We start from the raw sequence: 18,343 nt of genomic DNA, 5'->3' as shown, positions 1-18,343 counted from the left end.
TTTTTTTTAGTGCGTTCTTCTTTAAGAAGAAAGAAGTCCGTGCTGACATCATGAGTTCTTCTTTAAGAAGTCCAGTCGTGGGCGTGCTGACATCATCGCTCATATTTACAAGTTTGCAAGCGGGAACTCACACGGGTAGTTTCGCAAGCGGGAGGAAACAAGCAGCAACTGAAACGGATGGATTCGCAAGCGGGAGGAAACGGACAGAAGATGGGACCTGAAACGGACGGATTCATAAGCAGGAGGAAACAGACTGAAGATGGGACAATTTCAGAGTGAGTAGCTGTGTGTGTGTGTGTGTGTGTGTGTGTGTGTGAGTGTGTGTGTGTGTGAAATGCCTCAGGTGTTACATGGTGGTGGGTAGAGAATAAGGCTTGAACCCTGTACCTTGAGTCCAAGTGGCAAGAGCCTGAATTCCCTACCCACCACCATTTGTAAAAATGTTGCAGGTTTTTCCCTCATACTTTTTCTGTTCCTCATAAAATCTGTGGTTTCTGTATTTGTGTCCTTGTTGCCTGACAGCTACATGTTCTCTGGTTTGTTTCTTCGCTGTCTGGAGTGTTTCTCCCTGGGCCTCTGCTAAAAATTAGCTTTTTTACCAAGTCAGACTTTCCTGGTTAACAAATGTTAAAAAAATGGACACTCATTTCAATATCAGACTTCATATTCTTCAGAAAGTGCATTGTAACAAAAGCTTTTATTCTAGCAATTTTCTAAGTGTACAAGATGGATATTTGAAATGTATCCCTGTCTTTGGGACTGTATTCCCCCCCATTATTGGCTTCATCCAGGTTTTGTGCTAAGGCTGAGAGCTATGGTAAGAACTGAATTCACTGAATATGTTTGGGGTCTGTATTCACCCAGTATTGGCTTTGTTCAGGTATTTATTGGCTTCATCCAGGTTTTGTGCTAAGGTTGAGAGCTATGGTAAGAACTGAATTCACTGAATATGTTTGGGGGCTATATTCCCCCATTACTGGCTTTGTCCGGATGTTTTTTGCTAAGAGGTTGAGAGCTATGGTGAGGACTGAATTCACTGAATATGTTTGGGGGCTGTATTCATCCAGTATTGGCTTTGTTCAGGCATTTATTGGCTTCATCCAGGTTTTGTGCTAAGGTTGAGAGCTATGGTAAGAACTGAATTCACTGAATATGTTTGGGGCTATATTCCCCCATTACTGGCTTTGTCCAGGTGTTTTTTGCTAAGAGGTTGAGAGCTATGGTGAGAACTGAATTCACTGAATGTTTGGGGGCTGTATTCACCCAGTACTGGCTTTGTTCAGGTATTTTGTGCTAAGAGGTTGACAGCTGTGCTATGGTGAGAAATGAATTCACTAAATGGTAGCCATTTAAGTTTCAGTCTTCCTCTTTCACAAAACAGCTGATTTGGCATAGTGGTATGTTGCTCTGACTGTTTTGCACAGGGTTTCCTGGGTGCAAGACGTGGCAGTGAAATGTATGGTGGTAACGCAGCATTTTATTCTAGCAACTTTCCAACATTATACAAGCAATGTTTAAAATGTGTCCCTGGTTTTTGGCCTTTTGTCCCCCCCAATAAATTTTGGCTTTTTCCAGATTTCTTGTGCTACAAAGTTCAGAGATACAGCTGAGTGTCGAGTAGATTTTACAAGGAGCTGAGAGCTGCAGGGGAGCAAAAGTTTAGTCCTGCTTATGTTTAGTCTGCTTGCATTGTTAATAGCACAACAGATAGTGTACTTGCTTTTGATGCTGAAGGCTGTGGGTTCTACTTCCCCAGTAGGTAGATGCATTGCTGATACTGTACTGTGTTGTAAAGGGGGTGGATGCTGCAGTCCTTTTGGCAAAGATACCTAGTGACTATGAACCTGTTATCAGTTTGCTATCCATTCCCTATTGCGGTATTACTAGCTTATCATTTTTTTATTGCATGCAACAAAGGCAATTTATTCTTCAAGGGTAACAGGCACTTTATTTGTAGATTAAACAATGACATATAAAGTTGTTTGCTAGCAGCAACCTCTTTATTAGTTACAAATTTCTTTAATGTGGATTTTACTACTTCAGAGATTGTGCATATTTTTTACTGATACTGGTGGACTATAGAAGGTTGAGTAGACTTTTTATGATGGAAATGTTCTGAATTGGGCAGTTTTGTCATTGGTGTATGCATTTTGTTCATTGTTTACTGGAAAAATGTTCAAAACAATAAATTTAAAATGCCCTCTAACAACTGTACTGTATTGTACAAGGAATATAATGTAATACAGTCAGGAAGGTGTATCAAAGAGCATGTGTATGTTATGTTTGAGGGGCCTATGATTTTGAAGACAGCCCAGAGTTAATATTTATCTGCCATTGGCAAAATGTATTTTCTTTGAATGTAGGTTTCAATGCTGTTTCAATGCATGTGAGTTTCAAGGGCAGAGAAGTTTTAATGCTGAGTCTATTTTCATTGTGAGACTGCATTGCTTTGTTTAACAGATATGTATTAGGGTTTGTGCTGTAAAATGCAAAATAAAACTTTCAAATGAAATCTAAATCATCGCAGAAGTAAAGCATTATGCACATTACAGTGTTTATGGTAAATGGGGAAAATAACCAAGGCTTAAGTGTTGGTGTCATTCAAAGGGGATCCAATGCCTGTCAGCCTGGGATGACATGCTCGACAAGCCACGATGCTTCGCTAGGGACGGCTTGCACCTGTCACCCCTGGGCTTTCGGATATTGGCAAAGGCTCTTGCTACCCCCATAGTGCCTTTTTTAGGCAAGGCTCAAAAGACAAACCCACCTCCATAGGTATCACAAGGGATAAGAAACTAAGAGTAATGCTACTCAATGCCAGAAGTCTAAACCTCAAGATGCACTCGAAACTCTCCTTAGCATGGAGAACATCGATATCTGTGCAGTAACAGAAACCTGGTTCAAGGCTCCCGAGAGCACCCCAGCACTACCAGGTTATACCTCATACCATACTTTTCGGCCCCAAAACTTGGACCGAACCACAAAAGGAGGGGGAGTATCAATATTCGTCAAAGATAGCCACACCTCCAGGTTGGTGGCACAGCACGAAGCATCAGAGACTATCCATGTGCAACTAACTGTGGGTAAAACTGCCTTCCAGTTTATAGCCTGCTACAGACCACCCTCCCAAACACAGGAACCCCACTCGTCCTTCCTGAGAATACTGGAAAATATGAAGGTCTCTCCAAACACCATTATATTAGGCGACTTCAACTACCCAAACATAGACTGGGAGCATTACTCTAGCTCCAACACCCTAGCCCAAAGGTTCCTAGAATTTATAAACTCAAATGCTATGGAACAACTTGTTACCACTCCCACAAGAGGGGAAAACATACTGGACCTGATCATCACCAACATGGGGACACTATGCTCCAGACCAGAAGTGCATCCCTCACTGGTAAGATCAGACCATAAACTAATCTCACTGGATATTCACATCCCGACCCCACCCCTTGCCCAGAAAACCACAGTGAAAAACTTCCTCGTATCATGCTTTTCGGCCCCAAAACCCGGGCCGAACCACAAAGGGAGGGGGAGTGTCCATATTCATAAAGAACACCCACACCTCCAGGTTAGTAGCAACACATGAAGCATCAGAGACCATACAGGTGCAACTAACCATAGGCAAAACTGCCATACAACTGGTAGCATGTTACAGACCACCCTCCCAATCTCAAGAACCCCACTCAGCCTTCCTGAAGACATTGGAGGATATGAATGTATAACAAAATACCATCATACTGGGAGACTTCAACTACCCAAACATAGATTGGGTACATTATTCTAGCTCTAATACCCTAGCCCAAAGGTTCCTGGAATTCATAAATTCAAATGCACTGGAACAACTAGTCACCTCTCCCACTAGGGGAGATAATATACTAGACCTGATCATCACAAACATGGGGACAAAATGTGCCACACCGGAAGTATACGCCTCACTAGTGAGATCTGACCACAATCACCCTGGATATACATATCCCACCTCCACCCCCAGCACAAAAGACCACAGTGAAAAACTTCTCAAAAGCAGACTTCACTCTTCTTAAGACTGAGATGGTATCCTTTAAGCCCACTGTGCCAGTGGATACCACATCCCACAATGCCGAATCCTTCACAAATGCTTTCTATGGACATCTCCAAGAATGAATGGATCATGCAATCCCAAACAAATCCAAGTCCCTCTCCACCAAATGTAAGTGTCCTGTCTGGTGGACTTCAGCCATAAACAAATTGTATAACAAAAGAAGGAAGCTACTGCACGTCAGAGTGAAATCCCATGAAGGGAAGACATCTCTGATCAACATTAGCAGAAAACTACGTTCTCTCATAAAAACATCCAAGGCAAACTTTGAGAGAAAAATCGCTAAGGACACTAAAGATAACCACAAAGCCTTCTTCAGCTATGTTAGAAACCTGGGCGGAAACCCTCAGATATGCTCAGAGTTGGTTCACAACAACAAAAAATACACTGAACCCACAGATATTGCTAACATTCTGGCTGACAGGTTCAGTGCAAATTTCTCGCCTCCTTCACCCCCAAAAGAAGAAATACTTATCCCAGCTGAATGTAATCTCCCTGTCATCTCAGATGTCCAAGTGAGAACCGCCCTAAACAAAGCAATAAACACAGCATCAATGGGACCTGGCGGTATCCCGGGGTGCGTGTTACGTGAACTCCAAGAGAAGCTAAACCCACACATAAAAATGCTATTTAACCTTAGCCTTACTTCGGGATATGTACCTGAACACTGGCGTACAGCAACAGTGGTCCCACTCCACAAGGGGGTGCCTCTACAGACCCTGGAAACTACCGCCCCATAAGCTTGACTAGCCTGGTCTGCAAAGCTATGGAAAGAATCATTATGGAACTCATAAACGGAGACATAGGGGACCTACAGACGCTTGACCCCACCCAGTTCAGCTTTGTAAAGGGCAGATCCTGCCTTTTAAACCTGGTTGACTTTTTCAAAACAGTCACTAGAGCCATTGATGAGGGCAAAGCAGTCCATACAGCATACCTGGACTTGGCTAAGGCCTTCAACACAATACCCCACTCAGGCATCATAGATAAGCTAAACAGCTTAAAAGTAAACCCTTATGTCACTAGAAGGGTTGCAAACTGGCTAAAGGACAGAACCCATAAAGTTAACATCGCTGGAGCAATGTCAGACTCAAAGCCAGTCACAAGTGGTGTCCCACAGGGATCTGTCCTGGGACCCCTCTTGTTCGGCATTTATTTCTCAGATGTTAAAGCAAACATGGGAGGGCTGTGGCTGACAAAGTTCACAGATGACTGCAAACTAGGCGCCATAGTCAATACACCAGCAGATACACACATCCTACAAAAAGGCCTCACTGAAACGGACAACTGGTGCCGTAGTCACGGCCTTAAACTAAATGCCAAAAATGTATAGTCATCCCTTTGGAAAAACAAAGTACCCACAAATTATCACATAGACAGCAACCCACTGAGTATGGAAAAAGTAATCAGAGACCTAGGGACCCAAGTAGACAGCGACCTCTCATTTGACACCCACGTTGCCAAAGTGGTTAGAAAAACATTCTACCTTGCACACCTCATCATGAAGGGTTTCACATCCAGATCCAAGGATGTCATTGTACCCCTATATTCCTCCCTCATCAGACCCATGATTGAGTACAATGCCCCATTTGGTATGTACCTCACCCGGCACTTGCAACAGCTGGAGAGACCACAAAAGTACCTCACCAAAAGGATCAAGGGTCACCAACGTATGTCTTATTCTGCCAGACTAAAGAAACTTCAGCTCTATTCAGTAGCATACCGCCTGCTCAGAGGTGATCTCTGCCTGATGTACAAGGCCATGTCCAATCAGGATCTGATGGACATGCTCCACCTCAAAAAATCCAAATCCATTAGGACCATGAGAGCTAAAGACTTAAACCTCGGCACAAGTATGAATAGGACATGCTGGAGGGATAGATTCATAACCCAGAGGCTTCCCATGCTTTGGAACAGGATCCCAGTTCGTATTAGGCAGAGCCCCTCACTGACTCTCTTCAAGAGAAATCTTGATGAGTGGATGGGAGATCGTAAGTTTACCCCAGGGGTCACATCTGTGTCACTGCTAGACAGGGGCACAGTAAACTAATTCTATTATATAAGGGGACCTTCACTGTGTCACTACTAGACAGAGGCACAGTATTCTAGATTTATTCTGTACATTTTTGTACCATTTCATGGGGTGGCAAAAGCCACATCACTATGGCTAGGCTTACAAATGCCCCAGGGCAGATAGCCTAGTACTATACTATGAAACTATGAAACTATAAAGCAAATTTCACACGCCTCAAAACCGAGGTGAAATCCTTCAAAGCCCCCGGGCCTGTGGAAAATACGGCCCAGACCGCAGAATCCTTTATAAACGCATTCTATGAACACCTTCAGGAATGCATGGATCATGCAATCCCAAATAAAACCAAGACCCAATCCTCCAAAGGCAGACGTCCTGTCTGGTGGACCCCAGCCATAAACAAACTATAGAATAGAAGGAGTAAGCTACTACATGATAGAGCAAAATCCCAAAAAGGGAAGGCATCTCTGATCAGTATTATCAAAAACCTACGGGCACTCATAAAATCGTCTAAGGACAGCTTCGAGAGAAAAATTGCACAGGACACTAAGGATAATCACAAGGCTTTCTTTAGTTATGTTAGGAACCTGGGTGGGAATTCCCAGATATGCTCAGAATTAGTCCAAAATGACAAAAAATACACCGAGCCCACAGACATTGCCAACATCCTAGTTGATAGGTTCAGTGCAAACTTCTCCCCCCCCTCCCCACCAAAAGGGCAAATATCTATCCCAAGAGAGTGCTGCCCCCCTGACATCTCAGATGCTCACGTAAGAGCCGCCCACTCCAAAGCAAAAAACACAGCATCAATGGGACCAGATGGTGTCCCGGGCTGCGTCCTACATGAACTCCAAGAAGAGCTAAACCCAAACATAAAACTACTGTTCAATCTTAGCCTTACTACAGGATATGTACCCAAAGAGTGGCGTATAGCAACAGTGGTCCCTCTCCACAAAGGTGGTGCCTCAACGGATCCTGGAAACTATTGCCCCATAAGCCTGACTAGCTTGGTCTGCAACGCTATGGAAAGGATCATCATGGACCTCATAAATAAAGATATTGGGGAATTACAGACACTGGATCCTACCCAGTTTGGCTTTGTTAAGGGCAGATCCTGCCTCTTAAACCTGGTTGATTTCTTTGAAACAGTCACCAAGGCCATTGACGAGGGGAAGGTGGTCCACACAGCCTACCTGGACCTCGCAAAAGCCTTCGATACAATACCCCACTTGGGCATTATAGATAAGCTCACCAGCTTAAATATAAACCCCTATGTCACTAGATGGGTTGCAAACTGGCTCAAGGACAGAACCCACATGGTTAGAATTGCTGGAGCCATGTCAGACTCCAAACCAGTTACAAGTGGCGTCCCACAAGGCTCAGTCCTGGGACCTCTCTTGTTCGGTATATATTTCTCGGTGGTACAGGCCAACACAGAAGGACTGTGGCTGACCGAGTTCGCAGATGACTGCAAACTGGGCGCCATAATCAACTCTCCAGCCGACACAAGCATCCTCCAAAAGGGCCTCATAGAAACAGACAACTGGTGCCAGAGCCATGGCCTCAAGCTAAATGCCAAAAAGTGTATAGTCATCCCCTTTGGCAAAAACAAAGTGCCCACAAATTACCACATAGGTCGTAATCCATTAAGTACAGAAGAAGTCATTAGGGACCTGGGGACCCAAGTTGATAGCAATCTCTCATTTGACAACGACGTGGCCAAAGTGGTTAGAAAAACATTTTATATAGCCCACCTAATCATGAAGGGATTCGCATCTAGATCAGGGGAGGTCATTATGCCTCTTTACTCATCCCTCATCAGGCCCAAAATTGAGTACAATGCCCCTTTTGGGATGCACCTTACCAGACACCTGCAGCAACTGGAAAGACCCCAAAAGTACCTCACCAAGAGGATCAAAGGGCTCAAACAGATGCCATATGCTGCCCAGTTAAAGAAACTCCAGCTCTACTCAGTGGCATACCTCCTGCTCAGAGGCGATCTGTGCCTGATGTATAAAGCCATGTCCAACCCGGAATTAATGGACATGCTGCACCTCAGAAAATCCAAATCCCATCGAGCTACGTGCTTGAGAGACTTGAACCTCAGCACTGAAATAAATAGGACATGCTGGAGGGACAGATTCATAACCCAGAGGCTCCCTTCACTCTGTAATAAAATCCCAGTCCAGGTTAGGCAGAGTCCCACATTGACTCTCTTCAAGAGGAATCTTGATGAGTGGATGGGAGATCATAGGTTTACCCCAGCTATCACTTCTGTGTCACTGTTAGACTAACCTCAAAAAAAGGCATAGCAAAATTAATTTAAAATGGGTGGCGAAAGCCAAACACACTCTGGCTAGGCTTATAAATGCCCTAGGGCAGATAGCCTAGTATGAACCTATGAACCTATGAATGGGACATTGGAATGGCTGCAGGGGGGAGGCTCCATTCAACCATGATTTTGTGAGGGGGGGGGTTAGCAAACTCAGCCCCGGTTGAACTATACCTCTCAGTTGTCCATATATTTGCAGAATGAATAGATATTTGCTTCTTATTTTTGGTTTGTTCCTCATAAAATTTGTGGTTTTCTAGCAAATCATTTAGGAATGAAGTCACTAAATGACAGACATTGAGTTTCAGACGTCATAACCTTCAGAAAAATGCATGCTAATGCAAGACTGTCTTAAGTTTATACAAGAGCAATTTTTAGTAGTGTTTGTATGTTCCCCCAATATATTTGGCCTTGTCCAGATTTCCTGCATTAAGAGGTTGAGAGGTACATGCAAATCACTTTGTAGATTAGGAATATCTAAACCTCTCAATTGTCCCCAATTTTGGCTCAAAATGTTGCTCTCCCCTAATAATCCCTCCTCCAAAATGGCAATTTTGGAAGATAATGTGGAGGGTTTACAATTATATATAACTGTAATGATCAGAGTTATAGGTTACTTTTATTCCAGAAATGCATGTAGATCTTCTTATTTTGTTAGCTGTTCAAGTTAACAATGTTAATATCAAAAAGGTGTCCCTTTTTTGACAGGTTCCCAGCTGTATTATGTGGCAACTTTATATTTTTGCATCACATTTTGGTCCGTTTTTCATAAAATTGTGGTTTTCTGGCAAATTAGTGGCAAGTCATTAAAGATTGAAGTTAGAAAATAATGGCAGACATTTGAGTTTCAGATTTTATACCCTTCAGAAAATTTGTACTAATGCAAGATCTACTACTGTTCTATTATCTAAGTTAATAAGAACAATATTTAAAAATTGGCCTTATTTTTGGGCCTGTGTCCCACTTCTAGTTCTATGTATGGCTTTGCCCAGATTTCTTGCTCTGAAGTTGAGAGGTATGAGTGTCAGAGCCATCGCTGTCAGCCAGAGACATTTCAAATTATGACATACTTATTGCACCCCACCCCCCATTGTAGTGGCTCTGGATGTGTCCAAGGAAGGCAAGGAGCAGTTATGCAGTGTAAGTGTGCAGAGTATTCCCCCATCCAAGGTAGATCACAAATACGACCATGGCTTTTCATCTGTCCTTGATTTTGCAGAATGTTCTGGTTTTCTATCAGATTTTTATACTGTTGATTTATGCTTCTTATTATTCAGGAACTGCATGCTGTCACAGTGCCCTGTTGCTCTGTTTAAGTAGCCATGGTTTAATGAACATCAGGTAAGCTTGTCAGAGATTGTAAGATGCAAGTAAGCTTTAGTAAGCAAACTGTTAAAGAATTACCAGCATTGAAAGCCTTTTCGCTGTTGCCATGCAGAGAATATTTACATAACTAGATAATGTATAAGCCTTGGGTATTGAAATGCATATGACAGTATTTGTAATAAAAGGACAGGGTTACAGTATTTTCAGAAGCTCATTACATTTTATTGGATACCACTGTCTTATAGCAGTGTCTGTGTGTTAGTACACTTGTAGTTGGGTGGCTTTAATGTTATATGGTAAATAAGCATTGCTACCTTACTTAAAAGCCAAGCCCTGCAACAACTAGGTAAGCTCCACACTGAAGTCAAAACACAATAGCTCTGGTGGGTAAATGTACTCTGTAGTAATCAAAAAAGGCAAATGTTTGAAATAACTACAGCTTATGTGCAAACACAATAGGTAGTGATGAAACAATGCTCTGCTAAAAATGCTTCAATGCTCCACATTGCTGAGCTGCAGATCACAGTTATTATCACTGGCTACCAGGATTTCACCCACTTCAGATCAAGCATGGTGCCGTTCAGTGCAACCTTCCCAGAACTAATTCAAGTCTGACCAGAATTATTTGGTGTGTGTTTATAAGAGGGAGGTAGCATACCCCTCAGCTGTCCAGGTTTTTGCAGAATGTCCAGATTTTTGCCCCATATTCCTCCTAAAAAGGATTGAAGTCGCTAAATAATGAGAGACATTTCAGTTTTAGACATCATATCATTTAGAAAAATGCATACTAACACAAATCCTGGTACTCTTGCAATTTTCTAAGTTTATGAGAGCCATATTTATAATCCCCTATTTATTTTAGGCTTTGTCCAGATTTCTTGCACTAAGGTTGAGGCCTTGAGGGGTGTGGTATGTTTGTGTGAGAGAGAGAGAGAGACAGTGAAATGCTCAAGTTAGAGCTAGCAGGTGGAATTTATTTTCAAGTGCATTTTCAAGGAACTGAGTTTTAAGGGAAGCGAAGTTTACTGCTGCTCATGCCAAGTCTATTTACAATGTGCAACTGTTTTGTTTCGCAAATGGTATCTCTATTGTGGTATAAAGTTTTAAAACTATGTTAGTAGCACCACAAGTAGAATACTTGCATCTTAATGTAGAGGCTTGAGGTTCTATTCCTACAGCATGTACATTTGTATGTTGCAGTCCTGAGGATGTCCTCCTTTGGATGAGATGCCTAATAACTATGAACCTGTTTTTCAGCTTGCCATCCATTTTTTATTGCAATATACCAGCTTACCATTTTTTTGAATTTAACATAGGCAATTTATTCTTTGATGGCAGCAGGCACTGAATTTGTAGATGAAACACTGAAATATACAGTTGTTTTCTAGCAACAACCTCTCCATTAGTTTCAGATATCTTTAATGTGGAATTATTCAGATTACTTTTACTTCAGCAGAGATTGTGTGTATTGACTGATATTGGTGGATTGTAATGAGTGGCCTTTTATGGTTGAAATGTTCTGAATTGGACAGTTTGTCATTATTGGTTTGTATGTTTTGTTTCATTGCTTACTGGAAAAATGTTCAAAACTATAAATTTAAAACACACTCAAACAAGTGTTGCTGTATAATACAAGGGATATAATTCAATTATATATTATATATTATAATTAATACAATCAGGTAAATCAAATAACTTTTGCATGGCCCTAACAGTGTGCAAGGAGCCTATTGCTTGAAAACAGTTGAAAGTAAATAACCTGCCACTGGCCAGATGCATTTTCTTTGAATGTGGGTTTCAATGCTGTTTCATTGAATGTGAGTTTCAAAAGTAGAGAAGCTTTAATGCCAAGTCTGTTTTTATTGTAAGACTATTGCTTTGTTTAGGTTTAGTAAATGTCTATCAGTGTTTGGGCTATAATGTTTGAAATAAAAGTTGTAAATTAAATCCAACTGCCTGTAATCATTGTAGAACTAAAGCATAAAACAGTATGCACTCAGAGATTTGAACAGTGTCTACGGCAAATGGGGAGAAATAGCCAAGTAATGGGACACTAGAATGGTGGTGTGGGCGGGGCTTGTGGTGGGTGGACTTGGGCGGGGCTGTGTTGGCAGGGGGCGGGGAGAGCTATGTGGGTGGGGCTCTGGGTTTGCACCCCCCCCTGCAAAAAATCCTGCGGGCTCCCTTGGATCTTCGCACTGGTAAGCGAAGGCTACATGGTGTAAGCGCCTTTTCATTTAACTGCATGTTAGCCCTACTTACCATCATGCAAACCTGTGCAAACCGGCTTAAAGCTGCTCAAAACTGCCTTCACCACTCTGTATCCAACAATCCTTGTTCTGCCTAGCAACAAAACAAATAGCCTTTGCAGGTCTTGAAGCCAGAACCCTCTAGACTATAATCACAACACTTAACCACTAAGCCATCTAAACTGTAAAAATATCTCTTGCTTTTTCAGCTATATCATTCAGTACACGTACTGAATAGTAGTGAACAACTGCTTTGACTACTACAATTGTTTACTACTTGTTAGTGAAAATAGTTTTGAATCAGTCATGTTTTTACATCTATATACACATATCAGATAACTATGATGGGATACATCTGAGAAGATATATACAACACTCATGTTTACACATAACAGGGATATGTATATATATATATATATATATATATATATATATATATATATACATACATATATACATATGTAGATATATGTATACATGTATATACACGCATATGCATATATATATATATATATATATATATATATATATATATATATGTATATATATATATATATATATATATATATATATATATATGTATATTTTATATATATATATATGTATGTGTGTATGCATATGTATATATAACATATGCCCATAATATGTAGTGGAGTCATACCTCAGCACCATAACTCTCAACCTATTAATGCAAGGGAACATAATGTAAGTATTGCAGTTATAAATATAGAATGTTGCTACAGTAACAGGGGTTGTGTCAACAGATATGTTGTGTAGGAAGGTTCTTCTGAAACTGATGTACACCATTAGTTACTGACAGACATCATAAAATCATCATAGTGAAGTACCACACAAATCACAGTAATGATCCTGTAGAATACAGCAGAAATATGACCAATAAACATGGACAGTCTGAAACAATCTGGTCAGTCCAGAGGTATACACAGAACTCCTTAGTGCACGATGTGTGGACCAAGCCTGACAAAGGGGATGTTTAAAGCCATGAAAATGGGGATATATCACAAATACTGGCGTAGATAAGCTCACACAGCTGATGCATTCACACCCTCCTGTCTGTCCTAACACATATTAACTGGAGGAGCAGAGGTTCCAAACCCACATACTTCCCACTATTTAGTGATATACATCTTCACAGCATCCTACTGCTTTTTCAGAAATACACAACACTTATGGTGGCCAGGCAACAGTACAGCTGACAAATATCTGGACATAACATCACACTAGGTAAATACAATGAGCTGCTAGGTATGTCACCAAGCACTGTCTAAACTACAGGCAGACTGCCACCACACTAACCCAAGTTTCCTATGGGGGAATACACATATAATTGCAAATATAGCAAACACTACAGGCATGTAACAGCATGGAGTAACAGACACCAGTGTGAAACTGCATACCTACAACCAATCTCAGCACAGTCACAGTCACATTATGGTAAGCCTAATTAATAGTACAGTATATGGACTGTGTGAACAAAACCATCCTCATGTTTGCCACTCACACACTAACCCTACATATAATGGCCCAATTCACAGTGTAGTCTGATGCTTGACTATGGTATGGGACATGTCTCAGTCTGGCCCTGCAAACATATACGCTGATAGGATACCAGAAACTGGAGCAGCATGCAACATCAGATAGAACAGGACCAAGAACACTGATATCTACCCCAGTTTGCACACAGGCCAAATATATTCACAATACACTGCTGCACAATACCGACACTGTCAACAATCATCATAAGTGCACAGACCTCACTACTGTACAGACTACAACAGAATGTCCAGGTTTTGTCCTCAAATATAAGGCCTCCTATACATAACATGTCTGGCAGTCTGATATATCACTGACTTGATATCAGGAATGATGGCAGTAAATAATGATATACTGTACATATGCACCTCTTATAGCATGACATATGGACAAAGGGTACAGACTTGGTGGACAGAGGCACAAACACAGGGCCAATTTTGACATATTGCTGTGATAAACTGAGAATATTGCTGGTGTAACAGGGTTTGTTGTGACATATCTCTTCTGAGGGATATGAAGTCAGTAACACATGGATGTCACCATCTACTGACTGCAATCATCAGAGTATGCTACTGCATTTCTAAAGACAGAAAATGTGTGAGTAACACACCACATCTAAGACTCCAGACTCTGGCCAGTCTGCAGATAGCCCTACATGTGAGACTTTCCTCAACCACATAATACTGTCATGCCAGACTTTAAACCATGCAGAACAGCCATATCCACACAAACCCTATTAAACCAACATTACTTAAAATGTAGAACAGCAATACTTACATTCTGTCCCCATGTCTGGAACATCCCCCTCCTGTTTATTGGCCTGTCTCCACAGTGCTTCTTGTAAGAGGTATTTCCAACTACCCTCTGTGATGCTGTTTGTCAGACACCCACATGAAGTTCTGCTCACAGTGAAGGAAAAGGGCCAACACCCACATAAAGTGCTTAGTTATAGGAGTGTGTTTCCATGCAATTGGCTATAGAAATGACATCACAGCTATTCCACATGCAATTAGCAAGTGGGGGACTCCAATTAGTGCACAGGCCATCAGCTGATCATGAGGATTACCTACAAAAGTCAAGTTGTTGCCTATGCAAAACAGATGCATTTTTCCACATCTACCAGAGTGGGAGAGAGTGAGAGAGATAGAGAGAAAGGAAGAGAGAAAGAGCCAAGCGTGTGTATGATCCATGGGTGGAGAATGGTTTCTGGGTATTATAACGGTTGCCTATATTGTTTACTAATCCATACTTTCACATAGTAATTGCACATGGCAGTAGACATTTATGGCTGTGGATTGTCTACAACAACATCTACAGTGTTTGACAACTGTTAGCCTTGTAGTGTGGACATTGAGACATATAGGTCCTCAATATAATAGTGTAGCAAAACCCACACTGCAAATGATCCTGTCATTACACAATCACCCAAACAGGATACTGATGACACACACACACACACACACACACACACACACACACACACACACACACACACACACACACACACACACACACACACACACACACACACTTACCAGTACTGGGTTTCAAACCCCTACCTGGCTATGTATTGCTATTACAGTGTTACGCAGTTATCGCATGCACCACAAAGCTTACATATTAGAGAGCTGTCCAAAGGTATCTTTGAAGGTGATTGACATTAGCAGCAGTGCTAAAGGAGGGGTAAGGGAAGTGTAGTAAGTGTGAATGTCCACAAAATCAGGTGTCAACAAAGATGAACACACACACACACACACACACACACACACACACACACACACACACACACACACACACACGCACACACACACACACACACACACACACACACACACACACACACACACACACACATTATCACAGTTGCCAGAATCAGGATTAGAACTCTTACCTAACTAGTTTGCTACACTACAATATTACACAGTTATCACAAGCTCCACAGAGCTTATAGAGCTGAAACATCGCCAAAGGGTTATTTCAAGGTGACTGACATCAGCAGCCAGCTAAAGTAGGGCAATGGGAGGTGTAGTGATTGTGAATTGCCTCAAAATCATTCATCTCCACACACACACACACACACACACACACACACACACACACACACACACACACACACACACACACACACACACACACACACACTCACACTTGTCTGTACTGAGATGCATAGGTTCATTGCTTCACAGGTGTGTAGTAGGTGAATGGGCCTGAAGGCTCTACAAGGCTAGGTCAAGGAAATACCTTTGCATCGGGCCACATGAAAATAGTCTCCAGTGTGGCTCAGGGGTGTAGTCCCTGGAGTGGCCCCCAGGGTTGGGTATTGTATTCACCATCCACTCATCTGGGTTTCTATTGTGGGTAGCTAGTGACATGCACTGCTTCCCATGTATGTGATCTATATTCCATAACATGGACAGTGTCTGGGTTGTGCACATGTCCCACATGTATGTTCTTTGACGTGTGGAAGTGCACTTGAGGTATCTGGGGCATGGTGTGTGGACAGATTATCTTCTGATGTAGCATTCCTGACCTCATTTGGTGAGACCTGGCTATGTAACTGAGGTTGTGATTGCACCTACACTGACAGTATGACATGGGTATTCAGTGGAATTAGTGGCGTCTGTCCATACAGGGCATGTGTATAAGGCATAGTATTCCCTTTGTGAGGTACATTTGCAGACTCTACAGTTGTTGCAGGCATCCAATGGGGAACATGGCAAAAGGTCCACTGTACACATTTATTTGGCTGCTGAGGGGAGAGAACAGGGTGCCATGTCCTTTTACTTGCTGGATAACACACACTCAGTCAGGAGATGTAACACATCAAAGTACTTTCTGATGTCAGTGGCACTGTTGTGGTCAGCAGGCATGTAGTCCACTGCTATCACACTGTGGTTGTTATCTGGGAGGCAATATGCAGGGAACTACCAATACATAAGGGTTGTTGACTAGCCAAGTGTGTTTGTGTATGATATGTGGGTGTAGAGTGTTCGCTGTGCAATAGAAGGGTTGCCTATATTGTTCACTAATCCATACTGTCACATGTAGGGCTGTGGATTGTCTACACCATCCTCTCTGGTGTTTGGCATCTGTTGGCCTTGTAATGTGGACATTGTGACATATACTAGGTCCTCAACATAATAGTTTAGCAAAACCCACCCCACAATGCCCTCACACAGGATACTAATAACAAACACACACACACACACACACACACACACACACACACACACACACACACACACACACACACACACACACACACACACAAACACACACACACACACACACACTTGCCAATACTGAGATAAAAACCCTTACCTAGCTATGTATTCCTACTACAGTGTACCACATTTATAACACGTACCATGGAGCTTATAGGATGAGTGTTGTCCAAAGGTACTTCTAAGGTGAGGAACATCACCAGCCCTTGTAAATACTGGCATTGGGTGATGTAGTGGGTGAGAGATCCCAAAAATAACTTTACCCTACACACACATTTACATTTGCCAGGGGTAAGGTTCAAACCTCTATCGAACTATCTTTTCGGACCATTATGGTTATGCATTTACCACATGCACCACTGACCTTACATGGTTTAGCGTTGGTAACAGGTACTTCTAAGGTGGATGATATCTGCAGGACTGCTAAAGTCAGGCACTGAGATGTGTACTGGGTGTACATGGGGCCAAAATCTTTGAGGTACGGACATACATATGTAGCCATATGTACACACAAACAGTTATTGCTACTACATTGTTCAACATTTATGGCACTCGCCATGGAGCTTACATGTTGGAGAGCTGTGCGATGGTATCTTTGAAGGTGAGTAACATCAGCAGCAGTGCTGAAAGAGGGGTAAGGGGAGAGTAGTAAGTGTGAATGTCCATAAAATCAGGTATCATCAAAGACACACACACTCTCACACAAACACACTCAGTTTCACAGTTGCTATGTCTGAGATTAGAACTCCTACCTAACTAGTATGCTACACTATAGTATTATGCAGTTATTGAAAGTGCCATGGAGCTTATATGTTGGAAAACTGTTCAAACGTATCTTTGAAAGTGAGCAACATCCACAGGAGTATTAAAAGACGGGTAAGAGGAGAGTAGTAAGTGAGAATGTCCAAAAAATCAGGTATCATTAAAGATACACACACTCTGTCACACACAAACACACACAGTTTCACAGTTCCCATTTGTGGGATTAGAACACCTACCTACCTAGTATGGTACACTATAGTACTATGCAGTTCTTGCAAGCACCACAGAGCTTATATGTTGGAGAGCTGTCCAATGGTATCTTTGAAGGTGAGTAACATCAGCAGCAGTGCTAAAGGAGGGGTAAGGGGAGAGTAGTAAATGTCCATAAAATCAGGTATCATCAAAGACACACACACACACACTCTCTCCCACAAACACACACAGTTTTCACAGTTGCCATGTCTGGTATCCTACCTAACTAGTATGCTGCACTATAGTTTTACACAGTGATTGCAAGCACCATGGAGCTTATAGGGCTGGCAATTGGCCAAAGGGTTATTTCAAGGTGACTGACATCAGCAGGCATGCTAAAATAGGACAATGGGAGGTGTAGTGAGTGTGAATGGCCTCAAAATCATTTGTCTCCACACACACATACAGAGCTTCACACTTGCCATGTCTGGGATTAGAACTCCTACCTAACTAGTTTTCTATACTACAGTATTACACATGTATCACCAGGACAATGTAGCTTATAGGTGACATCAGCAGGAGTGCTAA

Source organism: Protopterus annectens, chromosome 13.part0, assembly GCF_019279795.1.
Source record: "Protopterus annectens isolate FY-2018-M chromosome 13.part0, PAN1.0, whole genome shotgun sequence".
NCBI lineage: Eukaryota > Metazoa > Chordata > Ceratodontiformes > Protopteridae > Protopterus > Protopterus annectens.
This window is presented reverse-complemented; position numbering follows the sequence as displayed.